The sequence below is a fragment of the Scyliorhinus torazame genome, chromosome 4 (genome assembly GCF_047496885.1).
Source record: "Scyliorhinus torazame isolate Kashiwa2021f chromosome 4, sScyTor2.1, whole genome shotgun sequence".
NCBI classification, from domain to species: Eukaryota; Metazoa; Chordata; class Chondrichthyes; order Carcharhiniformes; family Scyliorhinidae; genus Scyliorhinus; species Scyliorhinus torazame.
Window position 1 is genome coordinate 184,024,897 of NC_092710.1, and position 24,085 is coordinate 184,048,981.

General features: G+C 47.2%; 1 protein-coding gene across 2 annotated transcripts in view; it reads right to left on the reverse strand.

Annotated features, from left to right (window-relative positions):
- Window positions 1-23,059, reverse strand: part of LOC140410628 (dystrobrevin beta) — a 964,620-nt gene extending 941,561 nt beyond the window's left edge. Inside the window, exon 1 of one of the 2 annotated variants that reach the window (XM_072498957.1) lies at window positions 23,007-23,059. The gene's annotated coding sequence lies outside the window, so the exon portion shown is untranslated. Of the gene's footprint in view, window positions 1-22,574; window positions 22,639-23,006 lie in introns of those variants that run through there. The other variant, XM_072498958.1, reaches the window with a different exon arrangement.
- Window positions 23,060-24,085: the final 1,026 nt, after the last annotated feature.

Consider the following 24,085-nt stretch of genomic DNA (forward strand, 5'->3'; position numbering starts at 1 on the left):
GTTCCTCACTCCTTAAATCTGATTGGTTGGAGAGATACGGTTTTGGTATTACTGTCCACCACTGTCCCAGATGCCCTATTATCCTTGCTTCACCACACTGCTGCTCCAGTGACTTAAAAATACCGAGCTGAAGGTGTGCAGGAAAATGTTTACCGAAGGAATGATGCAAGATGCTTGCTCCAACAAACACCAGCCATGTCGTCCAAGGTGGAACAAAGATTTCAGAAAATATGTTCATAGGCACCACTCAGTGGCTAAAGACAGGAACTACATGTAGACTCAAATTAGCCTCATATGTAAAGAAGGCCTGTGTGCGACAAGTATTATCTAATACAAAGGTGTGAAGCCTCATCACAGTGTCACCAAAAGACACAACAGGTATTGCATGAAAACATCAACATTTTTATAATAGAATTTCCCATAAGCAGAGCTTGCCATAGGCATTATCAATAGAACATGGGCACCATGTATTGAATTTTTATGTAAACTTGTCCCCGACTTTCTTTTTTATCGGCTCACGGATGAAAAATTCTTCTCACCGGTCAAAGACTTGGTCTCTTCTCCCTCCTCAATAAATGGAACTAGATCCTTTTTATATGGTCTTCTTTTATTTGCTTGAATACACTTGATTTGAATTGTATCCTTTCCATCTCCTTTCCAAATATTTGCCACTGATGACTTACAAATTTATTTATGCTTCCTTGCATTTAATCTGGGTATGGTTCTCTTTTAGCTTCATTGTGGTTTGCCCTGGTCCTTGCCTTTTACCTTTATTCCTATAATGAATTTGTCTGTATTGCGTTCCCAAATCTTCCCCCTCTTGGTTCTGTTTCATTACACGGCATTAGTATTAAAAGCACATCTTTCATTGTTAGAACAACAACATATTGATTGAAAATAAGTTTGCAACACACTGCAAAACAAATCACCCCACCTATTTCATACAATCCTCAGTCTGTGCACACTTCCTTGCAATTTACCAATCGCGCTTCCATTATTTTAAAAGGTTTACTTGGTACTTGCTGTACCAGAGAAAAATGTAAAAATGTTTTGAGCTTTTTCCCCATCACTGGAACCTCTTATTCCTGGTTTCATCCCGATGAACCGTCTCATGGACCAAATGATCAGGAGCTCCAAACTGCAGAGTTCCCTAGCGGTTACTTGGTAAACGTTTCATGGCGCTCGCTTCCTTTTTATAGTCAATGGTCCTCTGCATAAAGCCCAGAATCCTATTTTCTCTATTAATTATCTTTCAACAAGCAATCTTGCTTTAAAGATCTATGTATCTGCACTCTTGTATCTCGTAGTACTGTTATGATTGTACATATTTAAAAGCTTGGATTGTTCTCATTGGAGCAACGGAAATTGAAGAAACATTTGATAGAGATGTACAAGATTAAGACATGTATAGAAAAGGTAGACAAGGAAAAGCTGTTCCCATTAACTGATGATTCAAGGACACAGGGGCACAGATTTAAGGCTTTGCGCAAAAATGCATGGGGAACACAAGGAATAGGGTTTTCGTTAGGCATGTGGTAATGACCTGAAACTCGCTGCCTATAAGAGTGGTGTAAGTGGAGGCGATTACTGATTTCAGGTGGAAATTGGATGGGTGCTCTTTGGGAAATAAACTTTCAGAGTTACAAGGATAGCGTAGGCGGGGAGGGAGTTAGTAAATAGGATAATTGGATTGCTCTTCAGAGAGCTGGCATGGACTAGATGGGCCAAATGGTTGTGATGGGCTTTTGACTAAATATTGCCATATAATAATATAATAATCGCTTATTGTCACAAGTAGGCTTCAATGAAGTTACTGTGAAAAGCCCCTAGTCGCCACATTCCGGCACCTGTTCGGGGAGGCCGGTACGGAAACTTTTGTATGAGGTTCAATGTCATGACATGCTATTTTTAATAACAGTATCAACAAATGATGTTTTGACACATTTAAGTGGACAGCAGCTCAAATAGCATTTGAAGAGATGTTTTAAACTGCTTAGGTTATTCCTCTATCAATAATGGAAATGTACTTGTTTTAATAAAAACCAAGCTTGCAATTTTCTGATTTAGTAGCATTCCCCCTTTTGTCAATTTTCTGATCTATATTTTTATAGCTGGCAGGATTGAATAATGAAATCCCAGCAACAACATTCTAGATACAAATTACATTTAATTGTATGTAATTTTTTACTCTTTAAAATTATCTATTCAGTCGCAAAATATATTTAATTACAAGCACAAGGTCGCTATTTTGAATGTGGGCAGGTTGAGCAGACAGCAGCTGCAGACACCCACCCACAAACAGCTTGACCCATTCCAAGGAGTAGAACAATAAAAGGCAGAATCGTGAGTCTTTCACTCCACCAACCCACAGACAGGGCAAGAGATGAGACAGTCTAGGGAATTAATTCTGGTATGGAATAAAACCTATTTCTTCTTCTAAATTGTTTTTTTTTTGTGTTTCAACAGAAATTGCATAGTGCTAACGTGTAGTCAATGTAACTCAATTTTTTTCCAAAGGGAGGTTATCAGATTTATCTTATTTTTCTGAAACGTGCTTGCTATGAATGTAGAAATACATGGGTAGATTTTCCCAGCAGCATACAGCCTTACTGCTGAAGGATACACATATTAAATTGCACCACACAAAGTGACAAGGATGGAAATTCCTTTCAGGAGATTTAGCTGAAGACAACAAATTGAAGGGAACAACAGAGACCTTACATTTGGAGATCAGTACACAAAAGCTTGTCTTCACAACTTCCATTTCACAAGACAGGATAGCACCTGGAGCAGGACATTAACAGTGTCAACATTTATTTTTTATTCATTCATGGGATGTGGGTGCCACTAGCTGGGCCAGCATTTATTGATATATTTTATATTTATTATCCCTGAGAGCATTGAAGAGTCAACCACATTGCTGTGGATGACTTCAGGTAAGGACGGCAGATTTCTTCCCCTAAAAGGACATTGGTGAACCAGGTGGATTTTTACAACAATTGGCAATGGTTTCGTGATTACCTTTACACTTCTAATTCCAGATGTTTATTGAATTCAAATTGCACCATCTACCATAGCGGGATTTGAATCCGGGTCCCCAGAACATGACTCTGGGTCTCTGGATTACTAATCCAGTGGTAATACCACTATGCCACTGCCTCCCCAATTACATACTACCAAATACTTCCAAGCCATTACAGGAAATACCTGTCACATCAGACACTCCACAGTGCGCATATGCATCAAATAATTGATAACGGACAACATCTTCATGTTTTCTTTCCACATGGATAATTGTGAAGTTGGACAAGACGACAGGGCTTTGTCACACAAACTCTTGCAGGCACTGTATTGGCATCAGAGAGACTTAAATAAACATGCATACATGGCTTCCACTCAATTAATATTCATGGGGATATTTGATTAGAAATATCACATGCGAATGGCCATTATTCATTAATTTTGTGCCAAAGAGGTTTGATCCTATGGAAAACCATTACAAACTACTCCATCCAGTGGAGTAGAAAGAGGTGGTAGTGAGGAAAAGCCAGATGTTATCAACATACACCTGAATGCTGCTGATTGAGATTAAAAAAAGGAATCGAAGGAGAAAGGGGTGTGGTCTAATTGGTATGAATGGCCTTTTTCTGTATTGTAAATTTCATGTAACGTTGTGCATTATCAAGGATTACCAAAAAAGGAAGATGGGTAGTTGACCCAAACAGAAAGCACCAATGCTAGGTAGGAATTTAGTTCCCTCATATTTGCATTAACTATCATTGAATAAGTATATATTAACAATAAAAACTACTTGAATCCTATGGAGCCAATGACTAACACATAGCAGGATATTTTAGCCCATCTCATCGGGCAGTAAACTCACAGGGCCAGGTGGAACACTGATTTTACACCCCACCCAATATTACTTACTTCAATTCGATGGGTAAGATGTAAAATCAGCTCTGCATCCAATTCTATCAGTTTCTTGATTGGTGAGATAGGTCAGCTCAAGGCTGTAAACTCAGCATCTAACCTGATCCCATCACATTCCCATCCAACCAGCTAAAATTATACCCCCACTATCAGACATGCACCAATTGTGGACTCTGGAACATTGCTCTGTATTATATAACACAACACCCTTTACAGATATACAACACGTTAGTAGCCTTGGTATACTTATCAACAAGACCAGACCTTCACCCAACTGGAAAAGAAAATGAAAAGTTTGCAATCAGAAATTACAATGTACATCTTGTCAAATTACAGAACCTTCAAAGTCAGGAAAATATCAGAACTGAGATTTATGATGCAATCCAAAATAGATCATTACCATATTTAAATAAAGAAGTCCCTGTTTATATATATTTCAAAGACAGGATTAGCACAGCAAATCACATTGGAAACCAAAATGATTAAATTTAATTCCAATTTGGAGATAATAGGACTGAATCATCCATTAAGTTCTAAACATCCACAAATGAATTTATGCTGTTAATGCTGCCTGTTCTCCTTGTGCATGGATGGCATAACTAATTGATTAGAAATGTTCTCATCACATCCAGCATGGGGCAACACATCGAATATTTTGCTAACATGGCTAATTTACGTTGAAATACCGTATAATATTGTGGAATCAAACTGACTGTTGGAGCTTGCATACGCATTGATTGTATCCAAAAGGTAGCAATTTTGGGTGTTATCTGCTCAACCACATCATCGGCTCCACTTTTTTTTAATGTATTTTATTACAAACATGTATCAAAACAGGTTACAGCGAACAAACACCGCGGGAAACATGCTTCCCAACAATCAAATATACAGTCTGTACAGACTTTTCCTCTTTATCCCCCCCCCCCCCCCCCCCCCGCCCCTCACGGCAAACAGCTCCTCAAACACAGTCACAAACATCCCCCACCTTTCCTCAAATCCCCTTGAAGTGCCCCTTAACTAGTACTTTATCTTCTCTAATTGCAGGAAGTCATACAGGTCACTCAACCATGCCATCACCTCCACTTTCAAGGTATTAAGCTCTCTCACTCTCTCATTGTTTCCTTGCTATGGCATGGAATGCCCTCTGAATGGAACAGTGGGTGTACTGACACAACATGGGAATACAGCTGTTCAGGAAGGTGACTCCATCACCACCTTCTCAAAGGCAATTCGGGATGGGCAACAAATGCTGGCATTGTCAGCCACACGCACATCCCATGAATTTTTTTTTTCAGGGTCCTCCTCTCCCTTAGGTACAAGGGATGCAAATTGATTTAATCATTCAATTCCAGATCAAGCTGAACTACAAAAGGGCCCTAATGAGTCCTGTTCTCTTGTCTTTAAAAACTGCTTATTATTCCAGAATCAACCTAAAATGCAGAGATAACATTAGGCTTCTCTTCTCCATGACAAATCACCTACTTGCACCTTCATTCATCTTCAACTTCCAAAAATTACAAAGAGTGCATGGTCTTCTTTTCACTAAGATTAAGAACATAAATTATGCTGCTGCATCTTCCACATCCCTCCCTCCCCTACTCCGCCATGCCAAACTTCCTCTTAACTACCCTCCCGCCTTAATCTTGAACTTGCATCTTTCTTTCATTTCTTATGTCTCCCCTCGTGCCTTCTCTAAACTTGGGCCATGGACCCAGTTTTGATATCCGGTTTGGGTCACAGTCTGTGCGGAGTCTGCACGTTTTCCCAGTGTCTGCATGGTTTCCTCGGGGTGCTCAAGCTTCCTCCCACCAATCCTGAAAGACGTGCTTAAGTGAATTGGACATTCTGAATTCTCTCGGTGTACCCGAACAGGCGCCGTATTAGCACTGTTGCTTCACAGAGCCAGCGTCCCAGGTTTGATTCCTGGCTTGGATCACTGTGTGGAGTCTGCATGGGTTTCCTCCAGGTGCTTCGGTTTCCTCCCATAATTCCTCCCAAGTGTTGCGCAGGTCAAAGAGACACAGCCTGAGTGAGTAAGACACATTCAGAGTGGGAATTTGAAACTTGGTAATTTGGTGCAGTGAGGTGACCAGGAAAGGGAGAGAACCAGAGAGCATCTGAGACCCTCAGAAGTTAAGCAAGTGATTTTTACTCATTTTTACTTTTATTACCTTTTCAAATTGTGTGTGTGTGGTGGGGGGGGGGGACTGAAGTGACATCACAGAAAAGCTGTGACCTGATTGGCTGGTTGGGAATCTACACTAAATTTTAAAAATTAAGCATTGGTAAACTAATTAAACATAATTACTTAATTACTTAATTAGAATTTAGAGGGGTATCTAAGCCAGAGATCGGAGAGTACTGTATTTAGCTTTCACATTTATAGTAGAAATCTAGTGCTAGGAAACAGATAGTTAACAGTAACTTATTTTTTAAAATTTAACTTTTAACTTTAATTTACTAATTAATTGACGCAATGTCAGTTAGAGGGGTGCAGTGCTCTGACTGTGAGATGTGGCAGGTCCGGGAGGCTTCCAGCGTCCCGGATGCCTTCATCTGCAGAAAGTGCACCCAACTGGAGCTCCTCACAGACTGCATGGTTCAGTTGGAGCAGCAGTTGGATGCACTTAGGAGCATGCAGGTGGCGGAAAGCGTCATAGATAGCAGTTATATAAATGTGGTCACACCCAAGGTGCAGGCAGAGAAATGGGTGACCACCAGAAAGGGCAGGCAGTCAGTGCAGGAATCCCCTATGGTTGTCCCCTTCTCGAATAGGTATACCCCTTTGGATACTGTCGGGGGGATAGCCTATCAGGGGAAAACAGCAGCAGCCAGAGCAGTGGCACCACGGCTGGCTCTGATGTTCAGAAGGGAGGGTCAAAGCGCAGAAGAGCAATAGTCATAGGGGACTCTATAGTCAGGGGCACAGATAGGCGCTTCTGTGGATGTGAAAGAGACTCCAGGATGGTATGTTGCCTCCCTGGTGCCAGGTTCAAGGATGTCTCCGAACGGGTAGAGGGCATCCTGAAGGGGGGAGGGCAAACAGGCAGAGGTCGTTGTACATATTGGTACTAATGACATAGGCAGGAAGGGGCATGAGGTCCTGCAGCAGGAGTTCAGGGAGCTAGGCAGAAAGTTAAAAGACAGGACCTCTAGGGTTTGACAAATCCCAAATTTCTTTACCCGTCAGTCTGGCCTCAATAAAAGTCGAGATGGATTTGCAGGTACAGCATTAGTTATTTTATTTGGCTTGCAAGCCTTTCTCAATTCACAGCAAGTACGAAGCACATCTTGCTTCGTACACCTCTGGAATCAAGTGAGTCTGTAGGACAAAGGGATCTCTACTACTCACACAACAGGCATCAAGTTTCACATACGCGATTCCCATAGGTCATCCTATACCCCTCCTGACCTATCCATACACTCTAATTGGCTCACTTCCAATCCCTTCCTCTGGCCCTATTACCCAGCATCCTTTTCTCCTCCTTTGGTAGACACACCTCTTCCTTTGCTTTGCCATGCGGTCTGAAATCCTTTGTCTGTGAACTCACCAGGATTAGACTGGCCTATCTCTACATTACATTAACTAATATCTCTAAAGTAACTATTTTATATCACATTCGTCAGGTTGTAATCTCGGGATTATTCCCTGTGCCACGTGCCAGTGAGGCTAGAAATAGGAAGATAGAGCAGCTAAACACATGGCTAAACATCTGGTGTAGGAGGGAGTGTTTCCGTTATCTGGACCACTGGGAGCTTCTCCGGGGCAGGTGTGACCTATATAAGGACGGGTTGCATCTAAACTGGAGAGGCATAAATATCCTGGCCGCGAGGTTTGCTAGTGTCACACGGGAGGGGTTAAACTAGTATGGCAGGGGGTGGGCACGGGAGCAATAGGTCAGAAGGTGAGAGCATTGAGGGAGAATTAGGGAATAGGGACAGTATGGCTCTGAGGCAGAGCAGACAGGGAGAAGTTGCTGAACACGGCGGGTCTGGTGGCCTGAAGTGCATATGTTTTAATGCAAGAAGTATTACGGGTAAGGCAGATGAACTTAGAGCTTGGATTTGTACTTGGAACTATGATGTTGTTGCCATTACAGAGACCTGGTTGAGGGAAGGGCAGGATTGGCAGCTAAACGTTCCAGGATTTAGATGTTTCAGGTGGGATAGAGGGGGATGTAAAAGGGGTGGCGGAGTTGCGCTACTGGTTAGGGAGGATATCACAGCTGTACTACGGGAGGACACCTCAGAGGGCAGTGAGGCTATATGGGTAGAGATCATGAATAAGAAGGGTGCAGTCACAATGTTGGAGGTTTACTACAGGCCTCCCAACAGCCAGCGGGAGATAGAGGAGCAGATAGTTAGACAGATTTTGGAAAAGAGTAAAAACAACAGGGTTGTGGTGATGGGAGACTTCAACTTCCCCAATATTGACTGGGACTCACTTAGTGCCAGGGGCTTAGACGGGGCAGAGTTTGTAAGGAGCATCCAGGAGGGCTTCTTAATACAATATGTCGACAGTCCAACTAGGGAAGGGGCGGTACTGGACTTGGTATTGGGGAATGAGCCCGGCCAGGTGGTAGAAGTTTCAGTAGGGGAGCATTTCGGGAACAGTGACCACAATTCAGTAAGTTTTAAAGTGCTGGAGGACAAGGAGAAGAGTGGTCCTAGGGTGAATGTGCTAAATTGGCGGAAGGCTAATTATAACAATATTAGGCGGGAACTGAAGAACCTAGATTGAGGGCGGATGTTTGAGGATAAATCAACATCTGACATGTGGGAGGCTTTCAAGTGTCAGTTGAAAGGAATTTAGGACCGGCATGTTCCTGTGAGAAAGAAGGATAAATACGGCAATTTTCGGGAACCCTGGATAACGAGAGATATTGCAGGCCTCGTCAAAAAGAAAAAGGAGGCATTTGTCAGGGCGAAAAGGCTGGGAACAGACGAAGCCTGTGTGGAATATAAGGAAAGTAGGAAGGAAGTTAAGCAGGGAGTCAGGAGGGCTAGAAGGGGTCACGAAAAGTCATTGACAAATAGGGTTAAGGAAAATCCCAAGGCTTTTTACACGTACATAAAAAGCAAGAGGGTAGCCAGGAAAAGGGTTGGCCCACTGAAGGATAGGCAAAGGAATCTATGTGTGGAGCCAGAGGGAATGGGCGAGGTACTAAATGAATACTTTGTATCAGTATTCACCAAAGAGAAGGAATTGGTAGATGTTGAGTCTGGAGAAGGGGGTGTAGATAGTCTGGGTCACATTGAGATCCAAAAAGACGAGGTGTTGGGCGTCTTGAAAAATATTCCTGTAGATAAGTCCCCAGGGCCTGATGGGATCTACCCCAGAATACTGAGGTAGGCTAGAGAGGAAATTGCTGAGGCCTTGACAGAAATCTTTGGATCCTCACTGTCTTCACGTAATGTCCCGGAGGACTGGAGAATAGCCAATGTTGTTCCTCTGTTTAAGAAGGGTAGCAAGGATAATCCAGGGAACTACAGGCCGGTGAACCTTACGTCAGTGGTAGGGAAATTACTGGAGAGAATTCTTCGAGACAGGATCTACTCCCATTTGGAAGCAAATGGACGTATTAGTAAGAGGCAGCATGGTTTTGTGAAGGGGAGGTCGTGTCTCGTTAACTTGATAGAGTTTTTCGAGGTCACAAAGTTGATTGATGCAGGTAGGGCAGCGGATGTTGTCTATATGGACTTCAGTAAGGCCTTTGACAAGGTCCCTCATGGGAGACTAGTACAAAAGGTGAAGTCACACGGGATCAGGGGTGAGCTGGCAAGGTGGATACAGAACTGGATCGGTCATAGGAGGCAGAGAGTAGCAATGGAAGGATGCTGTTCTAATTGGAGGGCTGTGACTTGTGGTGTTCCGCAGGGATCAGTGCTGGGACCTTTGCTGTGTGTAGTATATATAAATGATTTGGAGGAAAATGTAACTGGTCTGATTAGTAAGTTTGCAGACGACACAATGGTTGGTGGAATTGCGGATAGCGATGAGGACTGTCAGAGGATACAGCAGGATTTAGATTGTTTGGGGACTTGGGTGGAGAGATGGCAGATGGAGTTTAATCCGGACAAATGTGAGGTAATGCATTTTGGAAGGTCTAATACAGGTAGGGAATATACAGTGAATGGTAGAACCCTCAAGGGTATTGAAAGTCAGAGAGATCTAAGTGTACAGGTCCACAGGTCACTGAAAGGGGCAACACAGGTGGAGAAGGTAGTCAAGAAGGCATACGGCATGCTTGCCTTCATTGGCCGGGGCATTGAGTATAAGAATTGGCAAGTCATGTTGCAGCTGTATAGAACCTTAGTTAGGCCATACTTGGAATATACTGTTCAATTCTGGTCGCCACACTACCAGAAGGATGTGGAGGCTTTCGAGAGGGTGCAGAAGAGATTTACCAGAATGTTGCCTGGTATGGAGGACATTAGCTATGAGGAGTGGTTGAATAAACTCGGTTTGTTCTCACCTGAACGACGGAGGTTGAGGGACGACCTGATAGAGGTCTACAAAATTATGAGGGGCATAGACAGAGTGGATAGTCAGAGGCTTTTCCCCAGGGTAGAGTGGTCAATTACTAGGGGGCTTAGGTTTAAGGTGCGAGCGGCAAGGTTTAGAGTAGATGTACGAGGCAAGTTTTTTTAGACAGAGGGTAGTAGGTGCCTGGAACTCGCTACCGGAGGAGGTGGTGGAAGCAGGGACGATAGTGACATTTAAGGGGCATCTTGACAAATACATGAATAGGATGGGAATAGAGGGATAAGGACCCAGGAAGTGTAGAAGATTTTAGTTTATTCGGGCAGCATGGTCGGCACGGGCTTGGAGGGCCTGTTCCTGTGCTGTACTTTTCTTTGTTCTTTGTTCTAATTCCTGAAAGACGTGCTGTTCAGTGAATTGGACATTCTGAATTCTCCCTCTGTGCACCCGAACAGGCGCCAGAATGTGGCGACTAGGAACTTTTTACAGTAACTTCATTGCAGTATTAATGTAAGCCTACTTGTGACACGACTAAAGATTATAATAATTAGTGTAGCAACTAGGGGATTTTCACAGTAACTTCATTGCAGTGTTAATGCAAGCCTACTTGTGACACTAATAAAGATTAGTATTATTATCGTCTTGCCTGGGATACACTATTCCCACAAAACTGCTAACCATTCAACTTCCCCTCCTGGCTCCCATGTTACCCAATATTGTGATGGATTCCCTTTTCTCACAAGTAAACATCGCCTCTTCATCCTTTTCGATCTTCAGCCTTTGGTTAACTACAACATCCTCCTCCAATGTCTCTTCTCTATGTCCAGCTGGGTGGAACTGCCCTCATCTGGTTCCACTCCTACTCACCCAATCTTAGAGAATCACCTGCAATGGCTTCCGTTCCTGCGCCTGCACTCTTCTCCAGTCAATTTATTATTGGCCCCAATTTTGTATTTACATGCTTCAACTCGGCGACACAATCAGAAAACACATCATGTATGCTCTCACTGGCCATTGTCCCTAGATTACCAGACTGCTCCAAAGCTTTCCCTCCTATTTTAACATGAAACAAGTTTCTGACCCCATATACTCTAAGTCACCAGGAATGACTATTTCCACCCTTCTCTCCATCAGCGTAACTGCTGGTGAAACTTTCAAACTACGTTACTTCTGAATGCTACTGTTCCAATGTTCTCCTTGCCGGCCTCCCATCTTCCACCCTCTGTAAACTTGAGCTCATGCAAAACCCTGCCCCTATCTTACACCATGTCCCAATAGCACATCATTCCTCTGCTTGCTGGTTCCCTCTCTGGCAATGCCATGAATTCAAACTTCTCATCTTTGTGTTCAAATCTTTTTGTAACCTCCCCCCCCCTCCCCCCCCACCCAAATTTCTCTAACATTTGAACATTATTCAGCCTTACAAACCTTCCAAAAAACTTTGTGTACCTCAAATCCTGTTTTTTGCACATCGGATTTTCTTCACTCGACCATTGGTGGCCATCAGCTGCCCGGTGATGTTTTTACTCTCAACCTACCATTCTCTCCACCTCTCAGACCTCCTCTAAAACGGACCAGTTTATCCAAGCTTTTGGTTATCTACCCTATTATCTCCTTATAAAGCTTGCTGTCAAATTCTATTCTAAAGCATTCCTGTGAAGTTCCTGGTGATATTTTAGTGTGTTAAAAGTGCGACATAAACACAAGTGTTGTTGGTATTAGCATTAACAGATCAATCACAAACACCAGCTCATACGCCCAAACATGTTGATGAGAGCAAAGCACATCAATACATTTATTTCGGAACATTTACAACAGTATTTACCTGGTCCTTAACCATCATTCCCAGAGGGTTGGTCTGTCAAGCGCCTTCCTATCTTTCAATCAGAAGGCGGCATTGGAGAGAGTGGATAACAAAGACTCTGCAAGCTTTTGGGCTCAGGATGCATTTTCACCTGGATCTGACTTCTGTATACCGCCACAGAGTGTGTGATTAAAGCTAACAGCGCCCCTTCATTTTGGGAGAGGAGTGTGTCAAGGCTGCTCCATGTCCAGACAGTTATATTCTATTTGCGTGGAGCCTTTTCTGTGTCTCTTGGAGAAGAGGTCGTCAGGATTGGCTCTACGTGAGCCAGCCGGAGGATGCGCAAGTGCCAAAAAACTACTGCAGTATTTTCACCAGGATCAACTAGGGCAAATGTTCTAGTTACCAGTGGTAAATGGACTCTCTACCAGAGGAGTTCAGGCCCCTTACCTGGAGTACCATCAGTCCTCTGCCTGTGAGTTCATCTTAGTACCACTGAGGAATCCTGGCCAGCGAACTGGCAAGAGATCAATACCACCCTTACAAACATAGGAAATGTTCAATGACTTCTAAAGTCTTCCCATCAATAGCAAGAAATGTAGGTGCTTGTCCGGGGGTGGGACGGTGGAGGACTTTGGTCTTGCTGAGATCAATGGTGATCAAAGGGTGGAGTTATACCCAACAGAAAAAAAGTAAATAGCTGTGGGTGTCAGAGGACAACTATCACAGTCATAATATACAGGATCTGCTCAAGAAAGTTTATTTGGCCCAACTATATTTATATGTAGCTGCCTCAATGATTTTACCTCTGAAGGGCAGCAGGGTGGCGCAATGGCTAGCACTGCTGCCGCACGGCGCCGAGGTCCCAGGTTCAGATCCCGGCCCTGGGTCACTATCCATGTGGAGTTTGCACATTCTCCCTGTGTTTGTGTGGGTTTTGCCCCCATAACCCAAATTTGTGCAGTGTAGGTGGATTGGCCATGCTAAATTGCCTAGGGTAGGTGGATTGGCCATGCTAAATTGCCCCTTAATTGGAAAAAATGAACTGGGTAATCTAAATTTTTTTTTATAAAATGATTTTACCTCAGGAGTGGCAACTGGGGATGGGCAATAAATGTCATTTTGCCAACATTTGCCGCATCCCAAGAACCAAAAGAAATGTCTTGCATCTTTATCAAGCTCCATTATTGCTGATGCAATTTGATTGGTTTCTCAATGAATTATAATCCAATAATAAAGGTTGGAAAGGATCAGCCAACAAGCATAAACCACTCAATCACTACTTTTATGACTTAATCTATACCCATCAACTGCTTTGTAAATACATCTAGCATCCACTATATAAACCGAGGCTTTCAACAATGCCTGAATTACGTGTACTTTCACAAGCGTGAATGGCTCATCATTCACAAGCAGGAGTTTAACTGCAGGTCTTCTGTAAAAAGTAAACAAATCCCTGAAATTCAACATCAGTGACAACAGTTTATTCTAAGAGTTACTACAATCTTTCGATTAAACAGGATCACGGTTCAATCCAAGTTCAGTGTGTGAACATTCAACAGTCAGCTACAAATGCAGTAAATGTAATCCACTTTATAACAGTAAAGATATAAATGGGATCATATCATGTGAATGTGCATCACTTTCCTTGCCTGAAGCATATGCACTCATGCACACCTCTGAAATCCAATACCACAGGCACAGAACAAAGAGGCCAATACACTGTTCACACCACCAGAATACCTTTATAGTTAACAAAACTAGCCCAGAGGGAGTTCTTGCAATGGAATACAAAGATTGACATCACAGGCCTGCCTAATTTAAAAGTGGAGTCTAGATATCAACTCTTTTACAAGCACAGGAAGGAATATGTTGATCATCTCAACACATTGTTTGTATAACAAAGTTGATGCTTCTCATTTTTCACTTTTTGAAAATTCCTTCTGTTGCTGCTGTACATCTGCAAAGGTATAGTCCTAAACACAGTATAAAGATTTCAAAACAGGGCTAAAATTCATTTCCCCTGAAATAGGCAATACTCTCACTCCGCACTCAAAACATTTACACTGAATGTGGATCGCAGGACTAAGTATTAGAATGTAGAGTAGTAACGAGGCAAGAGAGGAGGGGACCCTGCCCCCGACAATGTCGGAGGCGACAATTTCCTTGATTCTGAAGCGAGACAAGGACCCACTGCAATGTGGATCGTACAGGCCGATTTCGCTCCTTAATGTGGACGCTAAGCTATTGGCAAAAGTGCTGGCCACGAGGATTGAGGACTGTGATCCGAGGGTGATACATGAGGACCAGACGGGATTTGTAAAGGGCAGGCAATTAAATACGAATGTGCGGCGGCTCTTAAACATGATAATGATGCCATCGGAGGAGGGAGAGGCGGAGATAGTGGCAGCCATGGATGTGGAAAAGGCCTTTGACCGAGTAGAGTGGGAGTACCTCTGGGAGGTGCTGCATAGGTTTGGGTTCGGGGGAGGGTTTATTAGCTGGGTTAAACTCCTTTACAGCGCCCCGGTAGCAAGTGTGGTGACGAACCGGCGGAGGTCGGAGTACTTTCGGCCGTACCGAGGAACGAGGCAGGGATGCCCTCTGTCCCCCCTGTTGTTTGCATTGGCGATCGAACCATTGGCCATATCACTGAGGGAGTCTAATAAATGGAGGGGGGTGGTCCGCGGGGGAGAAGAGCATCGGGTGTCGCTATATGCGGACGACCTGCTGCTGTACGTGGCGGATCCAATGGAGGGGATGGTGGAGGTTATGCAGACTTTGAGGGAGTTTGGGGAGTTCTCGGGCTATAAGCTCAATGTAGGGAAGAGCGAGCTTTTTGTACTACAGGCAGGGGACCAAGAAAGAGGGATAGGGGACCTACCGCTGAGGAGGGCGGAGGGGAGTTTTCGGTATCTAGGGATCCAGATAGCCAGGAGCTGGGGGGCCCTACACAAACTGAATCTGACGAGGTTGGTGGATCAAATGGAGGTGGACTTCAAAAGATGGGACATGTTGCCGCTCTCGTTGGTGGGTAGAGTGCAGTCGGTAAAAATGGTGGTCCTCCCGAGGTTTCTGTTTGTGTTCCAGTGCCTCCCCATCGTGATCACCAAGGGCTTTTTCCAAGAGAGGAGGTAGAAGTATTATGGGGTTTGTGCGGGCGAACAAAACCCCGAGGGTAAGGAGAGGGTTCCTGGAACGCAGTAGGGACCGAGGAGGGCTGGTGCTGCCAAACCTAGGGAGCTATTACTGTGCAGCAAACGTGGCGATGATCCGTAAGTGGGTTATGGAGGGAGAGGGGGCGCCATGGAAGAGGATGGAGCTGGCGTCCTGCAAAGGAACGAGCTTGGGGGCGCTGGTGACGGCACCGCTGCCGCTCTCACCATCAAAGTACACCACGAGCCCGGTGGTGGCGGCAACGTTAAGGATCTGGGGCCAGTGGAGATGGCATAGGGGTGCAGTAGGAGCCTCGGTGTAGTCCCCGATCAGGGGTAACCACCGGTTTGTCCCGGGGAAGATGGACGGGGGGTTCCAGGGCTGGCACCGGACGGGGATTAGAAGAATGGGGGACCTGTTCATCGACGGGACATTTGCGAGCCCAGGGGCACTGGAGGAGAAGTTTGCGCTACCCCCGGGAAATGCATTCAGATATATGCAGGTGAGGGCTTTTGTGAGGCGACAGGTCAGGGAATTCCCGCTGCTCCCGACACAGGAAATTCAAGACAGGGTGATCTCGGGTGTATGGGTCGGGGAGAGCAGGATTTTGGCAATACACCAAGAGATGAAAGAAGAGGGGGAAGCGCTAGCAGAAGAGTTGAAGGGTAAATGGGAGGAGGAGATGGGGGAGGAGATCGAGGAAGGTTTGTGGGCTGACGCCCTGGGTAGGGTTAATTCCTCCTCCTCATGTGCAAGGCTCAGCCTGATACAATTTAAGGTGGTTCGCAGAGCGCACCAGACAGGGGCGAGGTTGAGTATGTTCTTTGGGGTAGAGGACAGATGCGGAAGATGTTCAGGGAGCCCGGCGAACCATGTCCACATGTTCTGGACATGTCCAGCACTGGAGGGGTTCTGGAGAGGAGTGGAGGGAGCAATATCTCAGGTGGTGAAAGTCCGGGTCAAGCCAAGCTGGGGGCTAGCAATATTTGGAGTAGTGGACGAGCCGGGAGTGCAGGAGGCGAAAGAGGCCGGCATTCTGGCCTTTGCGTCCTTGGTAGCCCGGTGAAGGATCTTGCTAATGTGGAAGGAGGCAAAGCCCCCTAGCACGGAGGCCTGGACAAACGACATGGCTGGGTTCAAAAAGTTGGAGAGGATTAAGTTTGCCTTGAGGGGGTCTGCGCAGGGGTTCTACAGGCGGTGGCAACCGTTCCTAGACTACCTCGCGGAGCGTTAGAGGAAGGTCGGTCAGCAGCAGCAGCAACCCGGGGGGGGGGGGGGGGGGGGGGGGGGGGGGGGGGGGGGGGGGGAACGAGAGATTGCTTGAGGGGGCGGATGAGCGGGGGATAACATGGAGGGTGGGGGAAACTGGCATGAACGGGCGAGAGCCAGTGTATAAAGCTATGTAAATATATCATCTTACCATGTATATATCTTGCTCAGGGCGATTTTGTGTTGTTTTGTTAGGGGGGGGGGCGGGGTTTATTGTTTGTAAGGGGAAAATTTTGTTTCGTTAAAAAAACTTTAATTTTTTTTAAAAAAGAATGTAGAGTAGTTAATACAGTTCGACTGAGACTTCCGGGTGCGACGATGACCAGCTGAGTCGCACGTTTCGGCAGCTCCCTGTGAAACGGACTTTTGGGCTCTTGATAGGAGCCCCAACGGCAATTTTGACGGCTAAAAACACTGTGCGGTAAACCAGAAGGGAATCCCCCCTGGATACGGATGGAAAAAGGAGGAGAGAGTGGCCAGATTGCAGTGGATCCTTTAGAACAGCGGCAAGGAAGGCAAGCAAAAACCAAGATGGCGTCGGAAGGTGGCAGTTTAACATGGGGCCCTGAACAATAAGAGTTCTTGAAATGCTGTGTGGAAGAGATCAAAAAGGAAATGAAGAAAGAGCTGTTGGCCCCGATACTACAGGCGATCGAAGGGCTAAAGGAGGAACAAAAGACCCAGGAGCGGGAGCTTCGGGTCGTGAAGGCAAAGGCAGCCGAGAATGAGGACGATATACAGGGCCTGGTGGTGAAGACGGAGACGCAGGAGGCACATCAGAAACGATGTGTGGAAAGGTTGGAGGCACTGGAAAACAACGCAAGGAGGAACAACCTGAGGATTCTTGGTCTTCCTGAAGGTGTGGAGGGAGCGGACGTCGGGGCATATGTGAGCACGATGCTGCACTCGTTAATGGGAGCGGAGGCCCCGGCGGGTCCGTTGGAGGTGGAGGGAGCATACCGAGTGATGGCGCGAGGACCGAGAGCAGGAGAAATTCCCAGAGCCATAGTGGTGAGATTCCTCCGTTTTAAGGATAGAGAAATGGTCCTTAGATGGGCGAAGAAAACTCGGAGCAGTAAATGGGAGAACGCGGTGATCCGCGTTTATCAAGACTGGAGTGCGGAGGTGGCGAGAAGGAGGGCGAGCTTTAATCGGGCCAAGGCGGTGCTTCATAAAAAGAAGATAAAATTTGGAATGCTGCAACCGGCAAGACTGTGGGTCACATATCGAGGGAGGCACCACTACTTTGAGACGGCGGATGAAGCGTGGGCTTTTATTGTGGAAGAAAAACTGGAATGAGCGGGTTATTAAAAAGAACGTTCGAACAAAGTGGTGGGGCGAATGTGGGGAGCAAAGAGGGGTTTTATGTACTAATCCTGCGATGTGGTAACTTTTCTCTCTCCCACAGGTGGTGATGGGGGGAGGAGGGGAGGTGGAGGAGATGGGACGTTGGCCATTGGGGGCGGGGCCAAGGGAGAAGCGCGGGCTTGGTTCCCGCGCTATGATAATCATGGCGGGAATAGAGAAGCAGGAAGGAGGGGGCGTCGCACGGTGCGAGCCGAGGTCACGGGGGGGGGAAGCCGAGGTCAGCCAGTTTGCTGACTTCTGGGAACAACATGGGGGGAGTAATTACGCTAGCGGGGGATCTAGCGGGGGGGGGGGGTGGGAGGGGGGAATTACTGGGTTGCTGCTGCTGGGGAGAGGGGGGAGCTGGTATGGGAGAGGATGGGCGGGGGGGCACCGCCTGGGGGAGATACAGCTGCGTGGGAACCGGGTGAGGAGCTGGAAAAAGGTGATGGCTAATCGACAAGGGGGGGGGGGGGGGGGGGCGGCGGTAGGAAGCCCCCAACTCGGCTGATCACGTGGAACGTGAGAGGGCTGAACGGGGCGATAAAGAGGGCACAGGTACTCGCACACCTTAAGAAACTTAAGGCAGATGTGGTTATGTTACAGGAAACGCACCTGAAACTGATAGACCAGGTTAGGCTACGCAAAGGATGGATGGGACAGGTGTTCCATTCGGGGCTAGATGCGAAAACAGGGGGGTGGCTATATTAGTGGGGAAGCGGGTAATGTTCGAGGCAAAGACTATAGTGGCGGATAACGGGGGCAGATACGTGGTGGTGAGTGGCAAACTACAGGGGGAGACTGTGGTTTTGGTAAACGTATATGCCCCGAACTGGGATGATGCCAATTTTATGAGGTGGATGCTAGGACGCATTCCGGACCTAGAGATGGGAAAGCTGATAATGGGGGGAGATTTTAATACGGTGTTGGAACCAGGGCTGGATAGGTCGAAGTCCAGGACTGGAAGGAGGCCGGCAGCAGCCAAGGTACTGAAAGATTTTATGGAGCAGATGGGAGGTGTAGACCCGTGGAGATTTAGCAGACCTAGGAGTAAGGAGTTCTCGTTTTTCTCCTATGTCCATAAAGTCTACTCGCGAATAGACTTTTCTGTGCTGGGTAGGGCATTGATCCCGAAGGTGAGGGGAACGGAGTATACGGCTATAGCCATTTCGGATCACGCTCCACACTGGGTGGACTTGGAGATAGGGGAGGAAACAGGAGGGCGCCCACCCTGGAGAATGGACATGGGACTAATGGCAGATGAGGGGGTGTGTCTAAGGGTGAGGGGGTGCATTGAAAAGTACTTGGAACTCAATGATAATGGGGAGGTCCAGGTGGGAGTGGTCTGGGAGGCGTTGAAGGCGGTGGTTAGAGGGGAGCTGATATCAATAAGGGCACATAAAGGGAAGCAGGAGAGTAAGGAACGGGAGCGGTTGCTGCAAGAACTTTTGAGGGTGGACAGACAATATGCGGAAGCACCGGAGGAGGGACTGTACAGGGAAAGGCAAAGGCTACATGTAGAATTTGACTTGCTGACTACAGGCACTGCAGAGGCACAATGCAGGAAGGCGCAGGGTGTACAGTACGAATATGGGGAGAAGGCGAGCAGGTTGCTGGCACACCAATTGAGGAAAAGGGGAGCAGTGAGGGAAATAGGGGGAGTGAGGGATGAGGAAGGAGAGATGGAGCGGGGAGTGGAGAGAGTGAATGGAGTGTTCAAGACATTTTATAAAAAATTATATGAAGCTCAACCCCCGGATGGGAGGGAGAGAATGATGGGCTTCTTGGATCGGCTGGAATTTCCCAAGGTGGAAGAGCAGGAAAGGGTGGGACTGTGAGCACAGATCGAGGTAGAAGAAGTGGTGAAAGGAATTAGGAGCATGCAGGCGCGAAAGGCACCGGGACCGGATGGATTCCCAGTCGAATTCTATAGAAAATATGTGGACTTGCTCGCCCCGGTACTGACGAGGACCTTTAATGAGGCAAAGGAAAGGGGACAACTGCCCCCGACTATGTCTGAAGCAACGATATCGCTTCTCTTAAAGAAGGAAAAGGACCCGCTACAATGCGGGTCCTATAGACCTATTTCCCTCCTAAATGTAGATGCCAAGGTCCTGGCCAAGGTAATGGCAATGAGAATAGAGGAATGTGTCCCAGGGGTGGTCCATGAGGACCAAACTGGGTTTGTGAAGGGGAGACAGCTGAACACGAATATACGGAGGTTGTTAGGGGTAATGATGTTGGCCCCACCAGAGGGAGAAACGGAGATAGTAGTGGCGATGGATGCCGAGAAAGCATTTGATAGAGTGGAGTGGGATTATTTGTGGGAGGTGTTGAGGAGATTTGGTTTTGGAGAGGGGTATGTTAGATGGGTGCAGCTGTTGTATAGGGCCCCAGTGGCGAGCGGGGTCACGAATGGATGGGGATCTGCATATTTTCGGCTCCATAGAGGGACAAGGCAGGGATGCCCTCTGTCCCCATTATTGTTTGCACTGGCGATTGAGCCCCTGGCAATAGCGTTGAGGGGTTCCAAGAAGTGGAGGGGAGTACTTAGGGGAGGAGAAGAGCACCGGGTATCTTTGTATGCGGACGATTTGCTACTATACGTGGCGGACCCGGCGGAGGGGATGCCAGAAATAATGCGGATACTTGGGGAGTTTGGGGATTTTTCAGGGTATAAATTGAACATGGGGAAGAGTGAGTTGTTTGTGGTGCATCCAGGGGAGCAGAGTAGAGAAATAGAGGACCTACCGTTGAGGAAGGTAACAAGGGACTTTCGTTACCTGGGGATCCAGATAGCTAAGAATTGGGGCACATTGCATAGGTTAAATTTAACGCGGTTGGTGGAACAGATGGAGGAGGATTTCAAGAGATGGGATATGGTATCCCTGTCAATGGCAGGGAGGGTGCAGGCGGTTAAGATGGTGGTCCTCCCGAGATTCCTCTTTGTGTTTCAGTGCCTCCCGGTGGTGATCACGAAGGCTTTTTTTAAAAGGATTGAAAAGAGCATCATGGGTTTTGTGTGGGCCGGGAAGACCCCGAGAGTGAGGAAGGGATTCTTACAGCGTAGCAGGGATAGGGGGGGGGGGGCTGGCACTACCGAGCCTAAGTGAGTATTATTGGGCTGCTAATATTTCAATGGTGAGTAAGTGGATGGGAGAGGAGGAGGGAGCGGCGTGGAAGAGATTAGAGAGGGCGTCCTGTAGGGGGACTAGCCTACAGGCTATGGTGACAGCCCCATTACCGTTCTCACCGAGGAACTACACCACAAGCCCGGTGGTGGTGACTACACTGAAGATTTGGGGACAGTGGAGACGGCATAGGGGAAAGACTGGAGCCTTGGGGGGGTCCCCGATAAGAAACAACCATAGGTTTGCCCCGGGGGGAATGGATGGGGGATATGGAATGTGGCAAAGAGCAGGAATAACGCAACTGAAAGATCTGTTTGTGGATGGGAAGTTCGCGAGTCTGGGAGCGCTGACCGAGAAATATGGGTTGCCCCAAGGGAATGCATTCAGGTATATGCAACTGAGGGCTTTTGCGAGGCAACAGGTGAGGGAATTCCCGCAGCTCCCGACACAAGAGGTGCAGGACAGAGTGATCTCAAAGACATGGGTGGGGGATGGTAAGGTGTCAGATATATATAGGGAAATGAGGGACGAAGGGGGAGACTATGGTAGAGGAACTAAAAGGGAAATGGGAAGAAGAGTATTTGTGTTGTTATAATATTGTGTAAAGGATGCACAATGTACTGTGTTGGTTGACCAAAAATTTTCAATAAAATATTTAATTAAAAAAAATACAGTTCGACTGCAGCCAGAAGAGTAAACCATGCTTAACTAACGTTTTCATCTAATTCATTACTTTGAATAGATACAGTTGTGTCTTATTTCTTGTCACTCAATGAGGACATCTATTCACATCTTACAGAGAACGAATTAAACCACGAGAATCACATTCCACAGCTCCCGGAGAACAAATCAGATGTTTAGGCACCCAAATCCTTGCAGAAAGCCGGGATGGGCTTGTAAAAAGTACTCCACAATACCACTTACAACACAATACTCCAGGCCGAGCACAAGAGAACGTTGACTGGCCATGTGATGCTAACTGGAATCAACATATACATATTTATTTTCCAGTTACTTTATATCCACATCGATCCCTCCCCTCCCTCCTTCCTCCTCCTCCTCCTTTACAAGTTATCCAACAGTATTCTAGCTGCTTTGCCCAACTGTAAAATGCTAAGCGTTCACCTCAGTTCATTGGAAGAAAACCAGGTTGGGCCACTTCTGTGAAGTGTGGGTTTACAGATGTTTAGGGGAGGAGAAAAACATCAAAAAGAGCACAAGGTCGGGGCTACTACTTTGTAACGAGAGAGAGGGAGGTAGAACAGCCCGCATCGAACCCGCAGCAACTTGTATAGAAAGTGAGCAGGCAGAGTGAAGCAGCGCGGCTGCTTTGAATGGTAACTGGTTTTACTCACTGCCCTTGTTCCAGCAAGCGGGCAGTGGCAGACCCCAATCACCCCACTGCAGAAGTCGGAGGCCTATTGTCGCTGCTGCCGACTTCACGCTGTACCTGAGCTGAGCGGCGGGCTTTAATCTTCCTGCTGAATTCCCGGGTAGTTCCCAGAAGCTGGCAGACAGTGGTTTTTAAAGCCTGTCTCCCATGGCTAGGCTGAGCTTGGGGAAGGGAGCTGCTCCGCGGCCATGTTAGATATATTGTCGCCCTATCCCTCCCGGGTTCACGGCGACTTGGGCCCGGGGGGGGGGGGGGGGGGGGGTCTACCGGGCTCCCCACCTGGGCTCTCCCCCCAACCGCTCTGCGGGCTGCAGCTTGACGGCGCGGCGGCAAATCACCATCTCCGGCAGGGAGAGGTCATCGGCACTTCACTGCGAGACCCTCAGTCATCCCCAATCACCTTTCTGCAGATCAGTCTCCTCACCACTTCACAGTTCTTGCCTCCCCCATTTTCAGCCTTAATTATTGGACTTTCTCCCATTCACTCACCAGCATTCCCCTTATTCTAGCTCCCATTTATTCTGTCGGGTTCCCTCTCCCCTTCGAATTCACCTCATTTCCTCTTTGTCTCGCCCCTCCTTTCGTTCTCCCTGCTGATACATTCAGCTCATGCCTCAAATTCATGTTGTTAGAGATCATATTTACTGCATTTGCTTATTTTTCACTTTACCCGAGATTTCCACCCAATTTACTTTGCACAAATGAACTATTTATTTATTTATTTCGGTTAGTTACTTTCTCAATTATTAACACTCTCGCCTTTGAATCACTAGGTTCCAGGAGCAAGTCCCACTGCAGAGCACAAAAATTCAGGCTGTAGTGCAGTACTGAAGGAATATTGCACTGTGGGAGGTGCCATCTTTCGGATGAGCTTAAACTGAGGATCTATCTGCCTGCTCAGGTGGATGAAACCATGAGATTATTTCCAACAAGACTGGGGGCATTACCTGCAGTGGCCAGTAGTCATCCCTCAATCAACATCACAAAAAACATGGGGCGGGATTCTGTGATCCTGAGGCCAAGTGTTGATGCCGTTGGAAACGCCGTCATGTTTCTCGACGGAGTCAACACTGCCTCCGGATCAGCAATTCTGGCCCCGAGAGGGGGCCAGCACGGTACTGGAGCAGTTCACGCCGCTCCAGCTGCTGATCCAGGCGTCAACTGGGCGCTGCTGGATCCGCGCATGCGCAGTGGCAATGGTGCCAACTCGCGCATGCGCAGTGGCTTCCCTCAACGCGCCAGCCCCGACGCAACATGGGCGCAGGGCGACAGGGGCCGGCGCGGAGGAAAGGAGGCCCCCAGCCAGAGAGGCTGGCCCGCCGATTGGTGGGCTACGATCGTGGGCCAGGCCGCATCGGAGGCCTCCCCCGGGGTCGGACCCCCCCCCTTCACCCTCACAAGCCACCCCCCGACCCTTCCACGGCGAGTTCCTGCCGGATGAGAGCAGATGTGGACGGTGCCGGCGAGAATCGGCGGGCCGGCCATGTAGAGCGGCCCCCGACCGGCACCGTGCGAACCACGCTGGCGGCAATGGTGCCGATTCTCCGCTCTGTGGAGAATGGCGTGCC